The 20,937-nt window shown below is 45.4% G+C and overlaps 1 long non-coding RNA gene across 1 annotated transcript in view; it reads left to right on the top strand.

Annotated features, from left to right (window-relative positions):
- Nucleotides 1–7,024: 7,024 nt before the first annotated feature.
- Nucleotides 7,025–20,937, top strand: part of LOC131828121 (uncharacterized) — a 78,734-nt gene continuing 64,821 nt past the window's right edge. Inside the window, exon 1 of the long non-coding RNA XR_009352241.1 lies at nt 7,025–7,184. This is a non-coding gene — a long non-coding RNA (uncharacterized LOC131828121). The remainder of the gene's footprint in view (nt 7,185–20,937) is intronic.

Genomic DNA, 20,937 nt, shown 5'->3' with positions numbered 1-20,937 from the left:
TGTTCAGGAAGTTTCGCTTCTGTGTGTGGTTTGGCTTTGCTCTTAAAGCACAGTAAAACTGTTAGCGTCTGGGAGCACACTTATCTGGAGGCGGTTAGTTTGCACATTGCCTTCTTTGCTTTGGGTTTTCTCTAGGGATTGGGGAAAGGCAGAATTTGTTCACAGCGGATGGCTTCCCACAGATAAATATCCTTTGGCCCCTGGAAGGCTCAGAACTGGATTACTTCCTCCTAAGAAAGGAGACTCTACAGAAAAGGAGATGATTTGGGCGGCTTGGTCCTTCACCCTTTTTATTCATTGAGCACCTATTCTATACCAGGGACTGTACTGGTCCCTGAGGAGAGATGAATGAAAAAGGAGCCCTTTCTTGGATTGAACTCATAGCCAGGTCAGAGGGATGGACATAAATTCAAACAAGTCAGCTGCTCTGTGGTTTAATGTCACAGTGAAGGTTAGGACACAGCGCTTATGTCTGTGAAGGAAAGAAGGCACTCAGGTTCCGTCCGGATGAGGGCAGACAGGGCAGGAGAGCCTTCACCTGTGAGAGTACATGGCTTCTCTGGGGAGTTGTGGGCTGAAGGACGAAGGACATGAAAAGAGAAAGTGTCTGACAGGACTGGCCGGTACAGGAAGAACCAGGAAGAACCTGGTATATGGGCACGGACTTCTTCCAGGACCTTAGTCACCAAGTAGGGCTGTCTCGGTGAGTCTCAGTGTGCAGCCTGCTCTGGCAGGTGGTGTAGGGCCCGGCTCTGGTGCCTGTATCTCTAGGGCCTCCGGAGAGGCCGGACACTCTCCTGGGTGATGGTAGGCCGGCAGGACCACGACTGAGTGGCAGGAACCTTGGTGAAATGGGAAGTTTCCGTTGGCTGCCGGCCACTGTTCCCACTGCTCGCTGACGCTCCACCCAGAGGCAGGATGCCCTGCCCTGCGGAGCAGTGGGAAGTGATAAATACATTTGTTTTTGAATTAGAAGCTTTCCTGGCACTGGGGGGAAATGCATCTGTGGCCGGCCTGGCCTCGCCGTCCCCTGGCTCGCTCTCCCGCACAATCCAGAGCCCTGGGTAATGATTACACAGGCTTTCAGGAGCCCAAACCTCCAAGGACGCTGGTACTGAGATGAAGGGCCTTGGGACGGCTTAAAAACATCAAAGATATCCTAATCACGCCGTGCTTGGTAATCAAAGCCTAGCCCCGCCTCTCCCCTCATTTCCCTTATTATGGCAATGCCTCTGCTTATCTCAACCCTGTGAGTGGCGGGAGGTCAGATTGCCCAAAGGTACTCATCCAGGCTGGGAAGCAGCATTATTTCAGTCGTCCCTTGCTTGGCCACATTGAGCAATCCAGTGCATTTTCTTAAAAGCACCAGAGGCTTCTGTGATCTCTAAAGCTGTGGGACACTCCTGAGAGCAGAATTGCCTTGGGCAGGAGCCTGCTGGCTGGGAGAGTTGAGCTTGCTCAAACAGGGGCAAGGGGCTCTTCCGGCTCCTCGGCTGGGCAGCTGTCCCCTGCATTGGAAACTTGTCCTTGTGCAGCACACCTGTAGACAGATACTTGCTGGGCACTCCTTGTTACCATCTGCTTATTGTGGAACGAATAAACTACATGGGTGTGTTCTCTTTTTTCCCCCTTTTTAAGTAATCTCTGCACCCAATGTGGGGCTCGAACTCACAACCCTGAGATCAAGAGATGGCTGCTCCACGGACTGAGCCAGCCAGGTGTCCTCACCATAGTTTTCACTTGAGCTGTGCTATGTGTTATTAACTAGGCAGTGTTTTGGAGAGCCAATTATCTTTGCTTATTACGCTTTGGCTAACTTCTTAGGATGGAGAAATTAAAATACTAATAGTTGTTTTGCTTTTCACTGTCCCAAGCTGGTGAGATAGGTCGTCTGTTGATAAAGAACAAAATCCAGAAGTGGACTCTTCGTTTCTAAATCACAGTTGTTCTGTTTAACTTAAAAAGGGACTGTGGACCACAGATTTGCTGAACCAACAAACAGTATAGCATTGCAGTTAAGAACATTCAGTCTGAAGACTGCCACTAAGCCAGAGCTTCCCAGATCTAACCCTGGACAAATTACTCTCTTTCCTTAAGTTTCCTTTTCTATAAAAGAGGGACACAAATATTCACCCTCTCATAAGGCTACTGAAGATTAGGAGGAAATGGGGGTAAAGGTCCTGGATCAATGTTTGGTAACATTGTTACAGGCTACTCTGTGCTGGAATAGGTGAGCAGAATTTGACTCCTTTTTATAGGAGTTCCAAGTCCAGTGGGAGAAGCAGAAACTAACACCTATACTAAGCGAGGAAATACAGGCATGTACAATGTGCCAGTGGACTAAGGAGTGTTCATGGGGTCATTATGGAAGACTTCATGGAAGAGGTAACCCTGAACTGACAATGCAGACAAAGATGGGGAAGAATCCTCTGGATAGTGCCAGCAGCTGTACAAAGAGAGGCAGGAAAGAGCATGGCCCAATCAGAGAACCACAGGAGTTATCGAAAGGTTTAAAAATTTTAAGGGCGCCTGGGTGGCTCAGTGGTTAAGCAGCTGCCTTTGGCTCAGGTCATGATCTCAGGGTCCTGGGATGGAGTCCTGTATCAGGCTCTCTGCTCAGCGGGAAGCCTGCTTCTCCTCTGCCCCTCCCCCTGGTTGTGTTTCCTCTTGCTGTGTCTCTCTCTGTCAAGTAATAAATAAAGTCTTAAAAAAAAAGTTTAAAAATTTTAAAGAATAAAATTATGACACTCATAGAGTTATATATCAAGTGTCTGTCAAAGGGTTAATTTAACTCATTAATTAATAAGGAAACCAGGAAAGATGTCACAAATGGTTCAAAAGAGAATTCAAAGAACATCTATATGTAAGTGACCAGAAAAGAATTTACAAATAGACACAAAGCTGGTTAATATCCACAGGGCAAAAATCTGCATCTCTGGGGACACAGTTTGCCCTCCTAGGACCAAGAATCAGTTACCTTGCGTTCAGTAAGTACAAATAGAAAAATAAAAATGTAGCCTACATTTATGGAAATAAAACATAGTCTACAAATTATAGAAAGAAAAGGGCTCAAAAACAAGGAAGGATGAAGGTAACTCAGTAAGATATGCAGAACAGGACACCCAGTGGTGGTTTTTTGGCCTGTTTCAGAAATGTTCACAATTTTCCCTGTCAGTGGGTTATTTTTATTGGGGAATTAGAGGGGAGGGTGGGAAGTAGGTGAGAGGGGGATGGGGCCTGAAATGCAGACCGGGACCAAGTGTATAGGTCTGACCTCGGTGCTGGGAAGTCAGAACCGTACTCTGCAGCCCGCACTGCCCAGGGGCGGCTAAGTGAGACAGGCTGGAGTGTGAGGCCCCGGGGGGAAGTGAGGAGGTCTTGGACCAGGCCCGGTGAGTGGAGATGAGGCATGGGAGTGAGCTGGGTATTGTATGAAGGGAAAGCTGAGGAGACTCTGGTTTCAGGAGGACAAAAGAATATGCCTTAAGAGATTTTGAGGGAAGAGTCCTTCTGTTTATATACCTGAGGGCACTGTTTTCTCAGAACACCCTCATGGAGTCATTTGAAGACATGGACCTTCGACTCTGACCTGACCTCTCAGTTAAAGAGAAGAATATTTCAGATAGCTTTCTTAGGAGAAAACACAGACCTTGATTTTTCTGTCCAGATTTTCTAAATACTCTGATTCCCAAGATAAAGTGTGGAAAAATCCTGTATAACAACTTCTTTCCCTAACCCATTAGGATCCCTTGATTCTGTCATGGAGACCGGAGCTCATTTCGCTGGTGTCCTTACACTATTGCCCTATCCCTGTCCATTTTTCTCACCTGGCTCCCTTGCCCTTTGCCTGGAGTGTAGGAGGGAGAGAGGCCAGGACTTTGTTTCCTCCCTGCTTTTGGTGGTTTCTGGCCCTGCAGAGCCCCCCATGACAACAGCCACTCTTGGGTTTCAGGTCCCAGCCAGGCTGTCCAATGGAACTTCTCCCCGCTTCTTGGGCCCTCTCCAGGCCCGAGAATGTGGTGTAAGATGAACCGTGACCCTCTGAAATTCCTGTGTTGAAGTCCTAACCCCTAGGACCTCAGAACATAACTGTGTTTGAAATAGTAAGATATAATTGCAGATATAACTAGATAAGATGGGGTTATACTGGAGTAGGGTGAGTGCCTCATCCAATAGGGCTGGTGTCCTTATCCAAAAGGGGAAATCTGGACACAGACACACAGGGAGAATGCCACGTGAAGACTGGACTTATGCTGCCCCAAGCCAAGGGACTGCCAGTGTCTAGGAGAAGGGCATCAAACAGATTTTTCACCAGAGCCTTTAAAAGGAGCATGGCCTTGTTAACACCTTGATTTCAGTCTCCTGGACTCCAGAACGGTGAGACAATAAATTGCTGTTGGTCAAGGCACTCAGTCTGAGGTAACTTGTGGCAGCTTTGGCAAATGAATACAGGGTGGTAACGGCTCTCTGCTGTTGTGGGTTCCTTAACCCTACCTACACCTCCAAATATCAGTCTCTTCATTAAAAAGTCTCTTCAGAACTTCTAGTTGAGAGTGGTGTCTCTCTGGCCATGACCTTCATGACAGATTCTGTATTGTGCACCAGGTATAGGACTCCCCCGTCCCTCTTTGCCTTCCCTGCTGAGAAATGGTATGTTCCTGATCTTTTTGTGCTCCTCTGAGCTATTTCCCACTGGACTCATTGTTGTGGAGAATAGTTCGCATTTGCTGGGCTCCACCTCCGTGAATGGCAGCCTGCGAGAGGAGAAGGTGGTGGCAGGAGACACATGCGCCCCTTCTTTGTTGTTTCACAGGCAGACTCTTGAATGGTGGTGCCTACCAACTGGATGACCAGCATTCTAGGCCCTCATGCTTGGATTTCCATATTGGGATCACGTCCACGTCGGGGTCTTCACCTTAAACTCCAGGAAAAGCAATATTAGACCTAAATAGACACACTTGTTTGTGTCAAGCCTCAGTGTTGCCAAAGGGTTTGTTGTGTGCTGTGGAGTGGTGCGTCCTGTCTGCTCCCCCAAGCTGGACACACAAATATCTCTTTATCCCAGCAACACTCTGCTCTCTTCTTATGGGCCTCTGAACAAAGCTTAGCCTGTATTCTTTGGCTGGGTTTCCAGATTTCTCCCCTCACCAGCAAATGAAAAGATCTCTTCTTAGCCCAAGAAGGCTTATTTATTTTCTCCAGTTAAGGCTAGACACATCAGCTGTCATTATCGGGGGTGATAAAGTGACACTTGAGCAAGGTCATGCAGATGGCAGATGGCCATACAGTTAATTTTCTCAAATTTGAAATACCAACATCTGTGTTTTTAACTGTGGAGTGGCCCTTATGTGTTTAAAAGCTGGTTCGATTTATCTCAGTTCTGGCACTTTCTCTCCATAGAGCATTGTGCCAAACAGGTGGATCTTTGGTGGTTGGAGAATCCTTGTAGCACTGCACTCATAAAGTTTACAATAGTGAATTTCTTTCATATTGTTACTTAATGTTTTCCAGTAGTTTTCAAAGTGGTTCTGGTCATAAAAACTCTCTGGCCTGTGAGTGGTTGATCCTGCCCCAGTGTACCAACCATCTTTTTCTTGGCCATGGTATTCCTCATTTATAGAGAGTAAACTCTTTTATTTTAACATTTTTACTCTTGTCTTCGTGGTGGGTGATCTGACTTTTCCATTGGGGGAGCATTATAAAACTGTTTTTTATTTTTTTAATTAATTAATTAATTTTTAAAGATTTTATTTATTTATTTGACAGACAGAGACCACAAGTAGGCAGAGGCAGGCAGAGAGAGAGAGGGAAGCAGGCTCCCCGCTGAGCAGAGAGCTCGATATGGGGCTTGATCCCAGGACCCTGAGATCATGACCTGAGCCAAAGGCAGAGGCTTAACCCACTGAGCCACTCAGGCACCCCTATTTTTTCTTTATTTTTAAAAAGATTTTATTAATTACACAATCCCAGGACCCTGAGATCATGACCTGAGCTGAAGGCAGAGGCTTACCCCACTGAGCCACCCAGGGGCCCCTATAAATGCTTTTTTAAGAAGAACAGGTGATGCACAGATTTGACAAATCTTTTTGATGGTAGAATGACCAAAAAGTATAGGAAATCCTGGTCTTTGAGAATGCAAATGTTTCCTTACTCAGCAAATAGATCCGGTTGCCGAGAAAGATTTTAGTGCAATCCAAATAAAAGTAGGCTAGAAGGAAAAGTCAGAGGCTTTTTCCCTATGCCCAGCCTTAATGGAACATGTGGGGCAGTTCTCATGGTTGTGGCTGAGCCACTCCAGCTGAACTCAGCATCTTACAAGTACATTTAGAGACCCATGCACCCTCTGCTCAGGGCACCATCTGGGTTCCCTTCTCACACCCAGGAGTATGCCTGGGAAGGACTTGCTTGGATTGTGGGCAATGCCTTCTTGGGAAGCTGAGGCTGTGGCCGTCTCCTGGTAGCTCCTGCAATGAACCTAGCCTGACCCAGGTGTGCTGGGGGTCAAGCCAGCTCTAGGCTGCACAAGGCTGTCATAGGGACCATCCAGTGTTCACATGCTGTGTTGGTTCCCTATGGCTGCTCTACCAAACTGCTACAAACATGATGGTTTAAAAATAGCAGATATTTATTCTCTTACAGGTCTGGAAGGCCCAGGACCTTCGGAGGACCTAAATCCAACTGTTGGCAGGGTTAGTCTCTTCTGGGAGTTCTAAGAGAAGAACTAGTCCAGCACACTCTCAGAGCTTCTGGTGTTTGCACACCATCCTGGTTTTCCTTGGCTTGCGTGTGCTTTACTCCAGTTTCTGCTTCTGACTTCACATGGCCTTCTCTGTCTGTCTGTCCAAACGTCCCTTTTCTTAAATGGACAGCAGTCATTGGATTAGGACTCACCCTAATCCCAAATGAATGTATCTTAACAGGAGTCCATCTGCAAAAATCCTGTTTCTCAATAAGGTCACATTTACAGGCACGAAGGGTTAGAATTTAAACTTTTTTTTTTTTTTTTTTTTGGGCAGACACGGGTCTATCCAGCCAGCGTGCATGGTTAACTAGGAGCCACAGCATTTTAGAATTGGGAAGTGGTGCTCAAGTGTTCCAGACAAGAGCGAGATAAAATCCTGGCTTTCCACTCTAACTGCGTTGGGGGCTGACTGTGCTCTGTCCCTGCTTCCCTGTCAACCAAGGTGAGACAGTCTTGGTGGGGCCTGCCCTGGGAGGCTGTGAGGGGATTAGGTGAGAATATCTGGGTGAAACCCAGTGGCCGGCACAGAGCAAAGCCCCGATCAGTGTTATGTAACTTTATATGACTTCCCCATACGTCCAGTCAGCCTCTCATAAACAAGGAAGTGTCATGAGGGATCCCTGACCATAAAAAATGACACTTTCCTGCTGGTCTGGGAAATGTAAGTAAGCTTTGGGGATCAGGGATAAGTGCTCATGTGTGGTTATACTTTGATTTGAAAGAATAACCCTTTTGATGGTTATACAACACTGTGGTTTCTTGTATAAACTGTCAAATGATAATCTTCTATTTGAACAAGTCTTCTCCGTTTTCAAAGTTTTTTCATGTCATTCTTGCCCAGACCCTAGGAAAGTGGCGGGGTAGGTATTGGTAATCCCATTTTATAGATAAGGAAACTAAAATGAGGGTTAAGAGATTTGCTTCAGATCAGTGAGTGTAGCCGAGATGGCCCACTGCCCACCTGATCTATATTCCGTCCTTTTCCTTGCTAACAAGACCTCTGTCTTGTTCAGATGGTGATATGTCTTGCTAAAAAAGAACATTCCCAGACTCTTTTCCTAACAGGGTTGGCCAGTGATGCGTAAGCAGCAGCAGAGGACAAGGGAGATCCAAGACAACGTTTTAGAGAAGGCCCATTCATCTGGCAACAGACCAACCACCACCACCCAGTGTGTGTGTGTGTGTGTGTGTGTGTGTGTGTGTGTTTAACATTTGAAGTCCCTAATTAAGAATCCATACCCAGGAGCAGCTGGGTGGTTCAGTGGGTTAAAGCCTCTGCCTTTGGCTCAGGTCATGATCTCAGGGTCCTGGGATCAAGCCCTGCATCGGGCTCTCTACTCAGTGGGGAGCCTGCTCCCCCCCCCCCCTCTGCCTGCCTCTACACCTACTTGTGATCTCTGTCAAACAAATAAATAAAATCTTAAAAAAAAAAATCCACACCCAGGGCCTGGTGGGGTGTCCCGATCAGCACTCCCCAAACGTGGCTGAAGACAATCACTTGCATCCTGACTGGAGGGACTGTTAATTAGCATAAGGATTCTCAGGAATGAAAGGTGGATGGGCCAGAAATATTCTAAAGAAACCCATAGGCTTGCATTAGTGTGACATCAGAGCCAGCCCTCCAGTTTAACCTCCCTCAGAGAGGTGCTAGAAGGGGGCTCTTAGAGTTCTGTTCCCTGATGCGAATCAGAGGATTCTGCCACGCAGGAAGCTAGAAGCTGAACTAATTCTGTTATTGGAGCTCTGTCACTGCTGCCTTCCTCGAGTGAACTTTCCACTGAAAGTGTTGTCAGTTGCTGCTTCTCTGAGCAAATATGAACAAGTAGTATCACGTTTTCGTGCCTGCTTATTTGTAAACGTTGTTGTGTATGGCAGAATTCTGAATGAGACCTGCCCTCATTTTGACACCCCTCAGAGGGAGGTAGTTGAGGAGGGGAAGGTAGCTCTCAAGTACCTCAAACCAGTGGGGGTCAGCATTATCTTTAGACAAAGAACCTGGTGAAGATGAATGATCAGATTGACTGAGGGCAGTTGTCAACACCTTGGCAGCCATGTTTGAATGGGTGACCGTCCTCTGGCTGTGGTTACTTGGAACAGAGGGAGACACAGGCCCAAGCATTGGTAGTTGGGTCCTTCCTCTTGCAGTTCTGTAAGAGAGACTGAAAAATACTGTTGTCAGGCTCTACTTATTGCTAAAATCGAGGTCGTGTAAAGGCAGGCGTGGTGGGGAGGCCATGTGGATGGACAGGGAAGGAAGGAGGTGGGCCAAGAGAGAAGGAGGGGGCCGCACATGCCAGAGACAGGGATAAGAGGCTACGTGGCCCTTTGGAGTGAGGATGGCAGAGGGCAAGACTGTAGGAGACTTCCTTGTTCCCATCAGCTTGATTTTTCTGGGTCTCAGTTCCTGGGGAATGTCTGACTGATCTTGTCCCAAGGTTCTCTGGATCTTGAGAGTAAATTACTCCTTATAGTTGCTTAAGTGTATTTAAAGTGCTCTCTTCCTTTAACCAAAGGGACCTTGATGCAATTCAATATCATGTTGGAATGTATATAAATACCTTCTTAAAAGGTTTGTATATCTGTGGGCTCTATTAATATCCATTCCTCCAAACTCCATTAACATACATCATACATCTTGAGCACACACACACACACACACGCACACACACTCTGCACTCGGTCTGCTCAGTTCAGTTCCTGGACTGGAATTCCACCCCCATACCTTGGTGTCTTAGCACCACATTCCTTTCTCAGACTCCATAGTACTCTTGAGTAGGTTTTAAGCAGATCGAATAGATCAATGAATAGAACAATATTGCTAAAGTTTTCTTGGAGGGGAGTGCTCCTTCTCATCATTAAATTCAGCTCCAGGGTGAGTGTGAGGCAGACCTCCCAGCTTAGCTCTTGGACTGATTCCCGTCCTTTCCCACACAACATTCAAGAAAAGGAGGCACGTGTTAAACACAGCTCCATTCAGTAGTCATTCCCTCATTGCACTGGCATTTCTTGAGCCTACTGTGTGCTCTGCTCTGTTCCAGATGCCATGAGTCCAGGGGTGAGGGAAATTCAGTCCCAGTGTATTCATACCCGGGGTGATTTCTTGAGTCTAAAGTGCTACTTTCATTTCTCAATGATATTTTCTGGTTTTCCCTGGCCATTCTGCTCCCACTGCTACAGGTTTATACCTCCAGGTTCTCACTTTTTCATTCTTTCTTTCTTGAAGTTTAATTTTTTGCATCTTTCTGGAATCGGGGAATGGTAACTCTCCCTGACTTAGGATTCTTTCCCCAATATGTCATCCATCAGGAAGTATGTGTCCTTGACAGGACCACACACAGTCATCTTGGGAACTTCATCCTGGCTGTTCCCTCTGCTGGGAAAGCTCTTGCCTGGATATCTTCCTGGCTCATTCCATCACCTCCTTTGAGTCTTTGTGCAAACATTACCTTCTCCTGATCACCGTCCTTAGTGCTCCTGATCCCCCAAAACTTTGTTTTCTTTTTTTTTTCCCCAGAGTATCTCCCATCTTCTAGAATGCTATATACTATACTTATTTTTAATGTGTACTGCCAGCATGTTAGCTCTCCTAGGGTAGAGGTCTTGGTTTTCTTGTCCTATATTCCCAGAACAGTGCCTGGCATTCAGTAGGCCCACAATGAATGTTTGCCAAGCGCATGGGTGGTGATGTGGGGGGCAAGTCTGCTGGGTGAGACACAGAGGCAAACAGCTGGAATCTACTTAAAATCAGGTGTTTGGATCTGTACTCACTCAAGTGACCGTAACAAAGGCAGTGTTATGATCAGAAAGCACAGAGGTCAGTTGGAGCTAGTTTTGTCAAGTTGAATGAAGTCAAGTTTCTGCAAGTGCACAAAGCATTTGACATCCATGGGCAGAAAATACGTGTATCTGTGACATGCTTTATGAGAACATGGGGTGATGGAAATATTGACGGGGAGTAGTTTCAATTGTGTATTATATTAGTGTCTATATGTAATCATGCAATATTTAAGATTGTGACTTTCCCCTTGATGTATTTAGTTAGTAGGTTTATGTTAAGTATTATTGCTGTTAAAAAAGCAGCATTTAAAAAGAAAAGAGGAGTGTCTGGGTGGCTCCGTGAGTTGAATATCCAGCTCCCGGTTTCAGCTCAGGTCTTGATCTTAGGGTCATGAGATCAACCCTTGGGTCAGGAACTCCGCTTGGAGCCTGCCTAAGATTCTCTCTCTCCCTCTCTGCCCCTCTACCACCCCCTCTCTTAAAAAAGTTTAAAAATTAAAAGAAAAGAGAAAGTTGGGCTATGATGGGATGAGCACAGAAGATCAGATTGTGATGTGTGCGTAAGATATTTACTGAACATTGGTTCTGTGCAGCATGGTAGCATGGAGGGTGCTAGATTTGAGATGGGAGGTCCAGGCCAAGTTTTGGTTTGGCCTCTTCCTTGAGTTTTTTTGGTAAATCATTTCATCTGTTTGGGCTTGCCTAGACCCTCTGCAAAAGAAGGCGACTGAACCAGATAAATGTGAAGATCTCTTACAGCTCCCAAGGGCTGTGATGGGGAATGCTTTGGGCACTGTGATGTATCTGTGGCCAACAGAAGAATGGAGCCAGCCCTGAGCCCTCATGGAGGTCAATGTTCAGCAGGTGAAATAGCCATCAAATCTAACTTAGTTGATGAAGAGACAAAGTGCTATGGGAAAACATTTGTTTCTTCAATGATTATTGACTTAAAAATGTACCATGAAGTATGAGACCATTTTAAGTTAAAAATGGAGACATTGATCATCTAAGGAAAGAAAGATCATCTAAAATAAAGATAAGGTAGAGAGACACGAAGAGAACTAGAATTTTCCCTCTTGCTATGGACTGAATGTTGTGTCTCCCCACTCCAAAGTTGTATTTTGAAATCCTAACCCCTGGTGTGATGGAATATGGAACTGAGGCCTTAGTTCATGAGGGTGGGGCCCTCATGGACTGGATCGGTGCCCTTATGAGAGAGACCCCAGAGAGCTCTCTTGCTCCTTTCACCTTGTGAGACGTATAAGAAGTGTGCAACCTGGGGAGAGCCCTCGCCAGAACCCAGCCATGATGGTGCCCCAGTCTCAGATTTGTGGCCTCCAGAATGGGGAGAAATAAATTTCTGTTGTTTGTGAGTCACCGAATCCACGGTACTTCATTATAGCTGCCCAAGTGGACTAAGACACCATCTCCCCATTATGGGCCTTGCTTTTCCTTCCTTTTATATTCTTTTTTTAAAGGATTTTATTTATTTATTTGAGAGAGAGAGAGAGAAAGAGAGAGTGAGAGAGAGCATGAAAGGGGGAGAAGATCAGAGGGAGAAGCAGACTCCCCATGGAGCTGGGACCCCGATGTGGGACTCTATCCCAGGACTCCAGGTTCATGACCTGAGCCAAAGGCAGTCAGTTAACCAAGTGAGCCACCCAGGCATCCCCTTCCTTCTATATTCTTAAACACAATCATGTAGAACTCTTGTTTTTTTTTTTCCCCCAAATCACCATGTTTAACTATTTTTAAGCTAAAAAAAAGAAATGCCCTTTTAATGGAAAATCTGAATTTCAAATGAAAGATGAAATAAGGTAAGGAGAAGAGCTAGGTCACAGGGCACCGGGCAAGTATTGCCCCCCGCCACACACCCCACCCCCTGCCCTGCTACCAGGGCCAAGGCCACTTTTTGATAGAACTTATTGGAGAAATGGCGGTGCTGTACACCTACCTCCCTTGGTTATTATTATGAATATTATCTTTAACACAATGGGCAATTTAATTTAATTTTATGTTAGTGATAGTTTAACAATTAACAAAAAAAAAAATTCTTTTAATAGGTGGAAGCCCTCCTCTATCCCTAATTTTTACAGGAGGAAATGAAGCCCAGGGAGGTAAATAAGTTAACCCAAGAGCATACATCTGGTACCTGGCAGAGCCAAAGTCAGATTCTACCACTTTGCTCTGTGGACTACGGGCCAGCAGATTTCTGCAGAGCAAGTGTGAAATCCAAATAGTGAGAGAGGACTTTTGGTTAAGCATGGAAGGTTGAAGACATTCTCTTCCCAAATCCCAACTAAACATTTCAGTAGAAGAATAAAAAAGGTATAAATGCATAGAAACCAGATGCCCTGGAAGGGAAACTATGCAGGTTTTGAAAGGGCTACATAGTTTTGGCAGATGGGAAGCAGATGGAGAGGTGGTGACTAGTTTAGCCAGCAGGAAGGCATCCCAAGAAACCCCAGAAAGCCTGGGATTCTGTGGCACCTGGTAGGAAGGTGTGCAACTGAATATAGAGGATTGTTGGGAAGTTTAGGTCTAGAGCCCCAAGTGTCCTCCCCTTCCCATGCAATCAGACAGTGTTTCACCCTCTCCCTTCCTCCACCCCCTACTTGCATTGCCTAGAAGGTTTTTTTCCCCCAGATGTATGGAACCAAAAAGACTCTGAACATAGCCACATTATGCAGCACAGGCCAGGAGTGAGGTTTGGGGTTGGTACCAGTAGAAAGCGAAAATCAGTACTGAAGTCATCATGGAATGACGGAATGACGGTAATTCTGGCACCCAGTGCCTCTGCTGGCATCCAGCATCTTTTCTAGCAGGACAGCAGGGGTTCCGCCCTGGGGGAAGTGAGTGACTGCAGAGAGAGAAAAGCCCTGCAGAGAATGTCACTTGGGGTCCCACCCTGAAAAGGCTGAGCTCACTTCCTTGGCTCTGTCAATGAAATTCACCAGCTGATATGCCCTGCCCACGTGCCTCAAAGCAAACCCACAAATCAGATTGTGTGATTTTAGTCTTCAATGGGAATGAACATCCAGGGGTTGTCTGATTCTGGAGGAAAGGCTTCAACATGAAACAGACCAAAATTATTCAAGCAGGAAAAAAGATTTAGGAGGAAACAGAAACGGAGTAGGGGAGCAGAGTAAAATTTCTCAAACACACACCAAACATGTATTTAATATTCTTAGGGAGATAAGAGGTGGTGGTACACCCATTAATCAAAAACAGGATGCTTTAATTCAGGAATGATCAAAGAAGAAGAAAGGAGAGTTCTTAGAAATTAAAAATAGAAGAGCTTAAAAAAGAAGATTTGGCAGATGATAAAGTGGGAAAATCTCCCAGAAAGATGAACAAAAAACCAGAGATGGCCCCTAGGAAAGAAATGATAAGATAAGAAAATTAGACTGGTCCAGGAGGGCTAACAACATTTACCTAGTAGGAATTCCAGAAAGAGGGAATAAAGAAAATGAAGTTGAAAGCCTTGGGAAATCATATCATGTCCCTAGATGGGTGAAATAGCCTCTGTTCAAAGGATCAGAGCTGAAATGGCCCTGGGGGCTTCTCAATGGCAACACTAGATGCCAGAAGACCAAGGGACTCATTATAGTTCGCTGCGGTCCTCAACAGTGAGCAGTATGGGACAAATAAACATGGATTGTCAATTTCACCAAAAGTTGTAACTCATCTCTACTAAGAGAACAGGGGGAGGAGCATAGGGAAGAGGGTATCAGAGTCTTCTGACGTAATAGGAAGCCAATAGATGATGTCCCAGACGGATCAATTGATAGCTGTATAAGCTTATTATTTAGAAATCTGGAGGAAAATACAAGAAAGAGATAAAAGGGGACATATTAAAGGGGGACAGAAGACTGCTTATGTTATAGGACTTGTGTTATTGGACCATTTCATCTACTTGCATGTTCAGATGAGAAAATCCATGGGAGAACTTGGAAAAAGATCCAATTTCCTTCTTCCTGTTCCCTGATCTTGGTGGCTTTGCCTTCTTGGAGGAGGCGGCCTAACTCTGGCTATGTCATAACCCCTTTGATGTTAGGTGATCTGGGCTGCCGTGCTTGGGTTTCCGTGGCTTGCCTTGTGGCATAGTGTTGTCACATCATGTGGAGGAGAAAGAAGTCTCCAGTATGGCTTTGTGCCTGAGCTCACATGGGTAGATAAAATACATGGACATTGTTCTTTGTTTTCATGGTGATATTTACGCAAAGTTCTTTTCCTTCTTGGTGTTTATCTTTTGGCCTGGTTGTAAGGACGGGATGGACTCAGGTGGTGAGTAATGGCTGAGTCCTATTGTTTCCCCTCCTGGTGACCCCAGGAGAGCCTGAAACCTGGTAGCAACTTCATGCTGTCCAATGGGGTAAAGCCTGCCTTGCCTTTGATGTCCTATGAGTTATAAGGTTTTTTTTTTTTTTTTTTTTTGGCTTTGATGTGCGCATGAATTTGGCTTTGCAAAACTCAACGCTGGACAATGTCACGATAAACCGAAGCTTAGAAGTTATACACAATGGAAATAAATCCTTGAAAAAGTTGGGGTGAGAGGAGGAAGCTAGATTAGGCAATAAACTATAGAGCCCCCCGATTTAGGTTTTTAATAGACCCCTCAGAAGTGCTATAGCTGAGGGAAAAGGAAGAATTAAAATATGGACTGTGTAGCCTTATCCCTTTGGGGTTTGTGTTATCACACCTATGGGGAAGGGGGTTCTCCCTCCTATGAATCACAAATTCCTGGAGCGCCTCACAAAGGGGGCTACTTCCTGGACCCTTTATTTGGTGGGGAGGCTGTACCCAGCAGTGGGCAGCCCCAAGGGAAGAGAGGAGAGGCTGCTCAGAGTGGAGGTCTCTTAGCAGTCAGCAGTGAGGCTGCAGACCAATCACGCAAGGGCAGTGGGAGGGGCCCTTGGCGGGCGTGGGGGGGTGGGGGGTGGGGGGGGGTAGGGGGTTGGGGGGGGGCGGTACTGCCCATCCTGGGGGCTTTCTTCTTCCTCCAGGGCTTCAGGTCCATTTCACTGCACCAGACCGGGGAGTCCACAGGAATGTCCGGGCCGCACCACCCACTCCCCGTTTCTTGTTCTGTCCCCAACGTCCTCTCCTTTCTCTCTCATCTCTCCGTTCTCAGATAATCTGGTACCTTTTTTGGCTACGTGTTGAATTCTTTGGACAAAAGCGATCTGTGGGTGCTCCTGGTGAGTTTATTGGGACTGCGGGAAGTGAGGAATTGATAGTTCCCAAATTTGACTTACGTACAGCCCTCCTGGTGACTTGGGAGGAAAGCACCAGGCCTGCCCTTAGATGAGATCCTCGCTGAGCTTCCTCCAGGGCTCGCCGTCTCCCTCAGCCTCAGACCAGGGTGTGTGGGAGCAGAAGTCGTGGTGAAAGCCTCATTTATTTGATTAAGAACGCTCATGAACATTTGAAAAAGCAAACCCGGGCCTGTGCTCTGCTTCTGCTTGTCTGATGTCAAGAAGCTTGTCCAGTCCCTGATTTTCTCTTCTAGAAGATTCCTCTCATGACTCTTATTTTTTTTTTTTTTTTTAGATTTTATTTATTTATTTGACAGAGAGAGATCACAAGTAGGCGGAGAGGCAGGCAGAGAGAGAGGAGGAAGCAGGCTCCCCACTGAGCAGAGAGTCCGATGCGGGACTCGATCCCAGGACCCTGAGATCATGACCTGAGCCGAAGGCAGCGGCTTAACCCACTGAGCCACCCAGGCGCCCTCTCATGACTCTTATTTCTGCACCTGTCAGTGAAATTGATCACCCTCATCTCTTATAGGACCGTCTAGAAGATGCTCGTGTTTTTATGGTGTTTGCCACAAACAAAAGCCAATGCTTTCAGCGGCTGCCCAGTCAGAGGGGTTGTAAGTTCCAACATGTCTACCCTAAATTGCTGACCACCCTCCCTCCCTGGGGCTTTCCAGCCTCCCTAATAGTAGCCCCAGCCTCTGATGTCAAGATGGGCCTTTCCTAGCCTCTCCCTTAGAGTGAGCTTTCTTCCTTAAGAACAAAGGGAAGGATGTACCTCTTTCTTACCTCAGGGGAAAAGAAGTATTCAGTGTGCAGCTTGGGGAAATGGTATGGTATTTAAAAGAAATCATAGAGTTTTATGTGGCATTTCTATAGTATTGGCCACAGAATGCCAAAATTTCTTCGTTCTCTATGCAGAGAAACCAGGAATAAGAGAAATTCAATTCCATTCAGTTCATAGACAGTTTTCTTTTTTTAATGTACATTCAATTTAATTACCATATAGTGTATTATTAGTTTCAGGGGTAGAGGTCAGTGATTCATCAGTTGCATGTCATACTCAGTGCCCAGCCCATCAAGTGTCCTCCTTAATGCCCATCCCCCAGTTACCCCATCCCCCTAGCCCCTCCAACAACCCTCAGTTTGTTTCCTGTGGTTAAGAGTCTCATATGGTTTGTCTCCCTCTCTGTTTTCGTCTTATTTTATTTTTCCTTTCCTTCCCCTATGTTCATTTGTTTTGTTTCTTAAATTCCAAATATGATTGAAGTCATATGTTTGTCTTTCCCTGACTTATTTTGCTTAGTATAATAACTACCTTCTAGTTCCATCCACGTTGTTGCTAATGATAAGATTTCATTTTTTTTGATGGCTGAGTAATATTCCATCACACACGCATGCACGCACGTGTGCGCGCACACACTTTCTTTATCCATTCATCGCATAGGCAGTTTTCTTAAACATAACTGGCATCAGGATAACTTGGGAAACTAATAAAACGTGTCGGTGGGACTGCGTTTTGAGAGATCTTAACTCTCCAACTTATGACTTTAAGTATCACAAAATTGGACAGGATCTTAAAGCTCCTAAGTTTCAATCCCTCTTTGACAGAGGGAAGACTGGTTCCGAGACCTGAAGAGACCCTCCCAGGCTTCTACAGCTTTCATAGCCCATGTGGTTCCTGGGAGGCAGAGCCAGGTGGTGGTCTTGGTCCTGGGCTCCCTGAGAACCCCGCTCCTCCTGGTAACCCCAACTATCCTGTGACCTCATTTATTGTTCTCCGCCAACCTCCCCCATTCCTGCTTCCTCCCTTGTCTTTATTCTCACTCACTCAAACCAGAATCCTAGACTTTGGTCCTTCCTTCCCCCTGGCCCCGCCCTCCTTACCATTCTTCTTCACATTCTCCTACCACACTGATGGAAAGGAACCCTTTCTGCTACCTGATGAACTGCTACTCAGCCTTCAACACCTAACTCAACTTTTATTTTCTGCCAGTCTTTCTGAGGCCCCCATCAGAAACTCGGGTAATTTCTCCTACCACTTAAACTTTCACGTCATCATGGTATTTCTATAGAGAGCACTCCTCCCACTGTATTTAATCTCTGTTGCTTGTCTGTCTCCACTAGAGAATGAGCGCTTTAAAGGCAGCTACTCTGTCTCTCTCCCTGTGCATCCCCTGTGCCTTGCTGTTCTGGTTAACTCTTGTGGAAAAAAGTACCCCAGGGCATAGTGGCCTAAAACAACAAAAATGATTTAACTAGCTCATGCGATGTGGGCAGGGTTGAGCTGGGACAGCTCGTCTCTGTTCCATGCCCTGTCTGCTAGGGTGGCTCTGGGTGACATTTCCAATATCAGTCACTCACATGGCTGGCCATTGGTGCAAACTGTCAGTTTCTCTCCACACCGCCTTCCTCATACAACAGTGTCTGGGTTCCCAAAGCAAACATCCCGGGAGAACCACGTGGAGGAAGCTGTATTGCCTTTTATGACCTGGCCTTGGAAGTCAAATGATGTCTAGTGTGGTAGGGAAGGGAAGGAGGGTCCCACTCCTCCATGGGAGGAGTGCCAGCGTGTCAGGAGAGAAGAGCTTATGGGTAGGAAATGTTGGAAAACGCACCCATCACCCTAGCACAGGGCCTAGGGCATGATAAAGGATTGGTAGATGAATGAAGAACTGAATGAACAAATAAATGGCTAAATAAAGCCAAAATGCCAAATCTTTGCAGCACGAGAAGGAACAGTGGCTCCTAGGGGGTTCTAATAGGTATTGAGTCTCTTAGACTCTTTGTAGTAAGTGTAATTTTCTCAGTTGTTTTGGATGTATGGAGTTTTTATATAATTGGTGAAGAAAATGGGTTCAGAGAATCTCAGGATGCCTTCTGAATTTTAAATTCTCACGCAGAGACATGGGGTGTCGATGGCATAGGATTGGAAGGGAGATTAATTTTTCACTCTTAAACCCTTGAGTACAGTTTGGATTTTGATCCAGGAAAATCATGTACAAGTATATATTCCTTTAAGTGTTAGGTCCTAAAATGAAATTTAAAATTAAATTTATTGTAATGGCCATCATCATCACTTACTCTCAAACGATTCAGAGAAAAATATGTATATAAATATGGAGAAAGACAGAGAACAATAGAGCAAATGGGCGAAATGTTGACCACAGAGACCTTTGGGTAAAGGACACTTGAATGTTCTTAATGTTTCTCTTCTTTTGTATGCACAGCTTTCCTGCAGATTTGGCATTTTCCAAATAAAAAGTTTTTGAAAATCCTGATGGGATGAACATGGACCCAAACTTCGGGGAGACCAGCATGGCAGCTTCTTTTTGGGAAGGAAGAGTCTTCTTAGCTGTTTTTGTGGTTGCTTTCTTAATGCAAGTTTAGGTTTTCTTTTCTTTTTTTTTTTAAAGATTCCATGTATTCATTTGACAGAGAGAAATCACAAGTAGATGGAGAGGCAGGCAGAGAGAGAGAGGGAAGCAGGCTCCCTGCCGAGCAGAGAGCCTGATGCAGGACTTGATCCCAGGACTTCGAGACCATGACCTGAGCTGAAGGCAGCGGCTCAACCTACTGAGCCACCCAGGCGCCCGCAAGTTTAGGTTTTCATTCACACACCCTCTTCTTTTTAAATTTTTATTAACATATACTGTATTATTTGTTTCAGGGGTACAAGTCTGTGAATCGTCAGGCTTACATACTTCACAGCACTCACCATAGCACATACCCTCCCCAATGTCCATCACCCAGCCACCCTACCCCATCTCTACACGCTCCAGCAGCCCTCAGTTTGTTTCCTGAGATTAGGAGTCTCTTATGGTTTGTCTCCCTCCCCGGTCCCATCTTGTTTCATTTTTCCCTCCCCTCCCCACCACAAACCCTCTCCCTGCCTCTCAAATTCCTCATATCAGAGAGATCATATGATAATTGTCTTTCTCTGATTGACTTATTTTGCTTAGCATAATACCCTCTAGTTCCATCCACATCGTTGCAAATGGCAAGATTTTGGGTTTTTTTGATGGCTGCATTGTATTCCTATATATATATGTGTGTGTGTGTATACATACGCCAAACCTTCTTTATCCATATATATATATATATATATATATATATATATTCCACTAGAAATATATATATATCATATGTATATACACACACGCACATATATGAATACCGAATCTTCTTTATCCATTCATAATGGATGTTGATGGACATCTAGGTTCTTTCCATACTTTGGCTATTGTGGACATTGCTGCTATAAACATTCAGGTGCACGTGCCCCTTCGGAGCACTACATTTGTATCTTTGGGTAAATACTCAGTAGTGCGATTGCTGAGTAATAGGGTAGCTCTATTTTCAACTTTTTGAGGAACCTCCATGCTGTTTTCCAGAGTGGCTGCACCAGCTTGCATTCCCATCAACAGTGTAGGAGGGTTCCCCTTTCTCCACATCCTCGCCAACACCTGTCATTTCCTGACTTGTTAATTTTAGCCATTCTGACTGGTGTGAGGCAGTATCTCACTGTGGTTTTGATTTGTATTTCCCTGATGCTAAGTGATCACAGACCCTCTATTAATAATTTTCTGGAATAAATCCTTTAGTGAGTTTCATAGTAGCAGAAGTGAGGAAAACATAGTTAATAGCAACAAGGAATCCTTTCAAAATTGGTGGCATCAAGACTAGCAGGTGACATAAAGGATAGACAGTCCTATAAGCTTCATGTGTGTTGAACATGGCCTCCCTAATATTTAAATGGAAAATTTCATAAGAGAGAAAGGGAGAAGAGAACTCATATGGACTTAGTACTTTCTGACACAAGCCACTGTGCAAGGAATTCTAAATGTATTAGCTCATTAACTATCCTCAAAATCCTTTCAAATAGATTTCACTATCCCTCTTCTGTAACTGAGGCAACAGGCAGTGGTTGTGTCCATTCTGATGCCCTTGGCTTCAAGTAAGAGAACTTCAACTTGACTGGCTCACACAGCAAGGACATTTATTCTCTCACATGCAAAGAGTCTGGGAGCAAGGAAAAAGGACTGATCATATGCCAAGGATTCTGCTAGCCTTGGCAAGATGAAGATGAGGAGACCTAGCTCCTGCTTATGGGAATTTATAAGAGTCGTAACACTGGAAAGTGGATTTGCCCGGTGTTTG

This window comes from Mustela lutreola, chromosome 3, assembly GCF_030435805.1.
Source record: "Mustela lutreola isolate mMusLut2 chromosome 3, mMusLut2.pri, whole genome shotgun sequence".
NCBI lineage: Eukaryota > Metazoa > Chordata > Mammalia > Carnivora > Mustelidae > Mustela > Mustela lutreola.
This window is presented reverse-complemented; position numbering and strand designations above follow the sequence as displayed.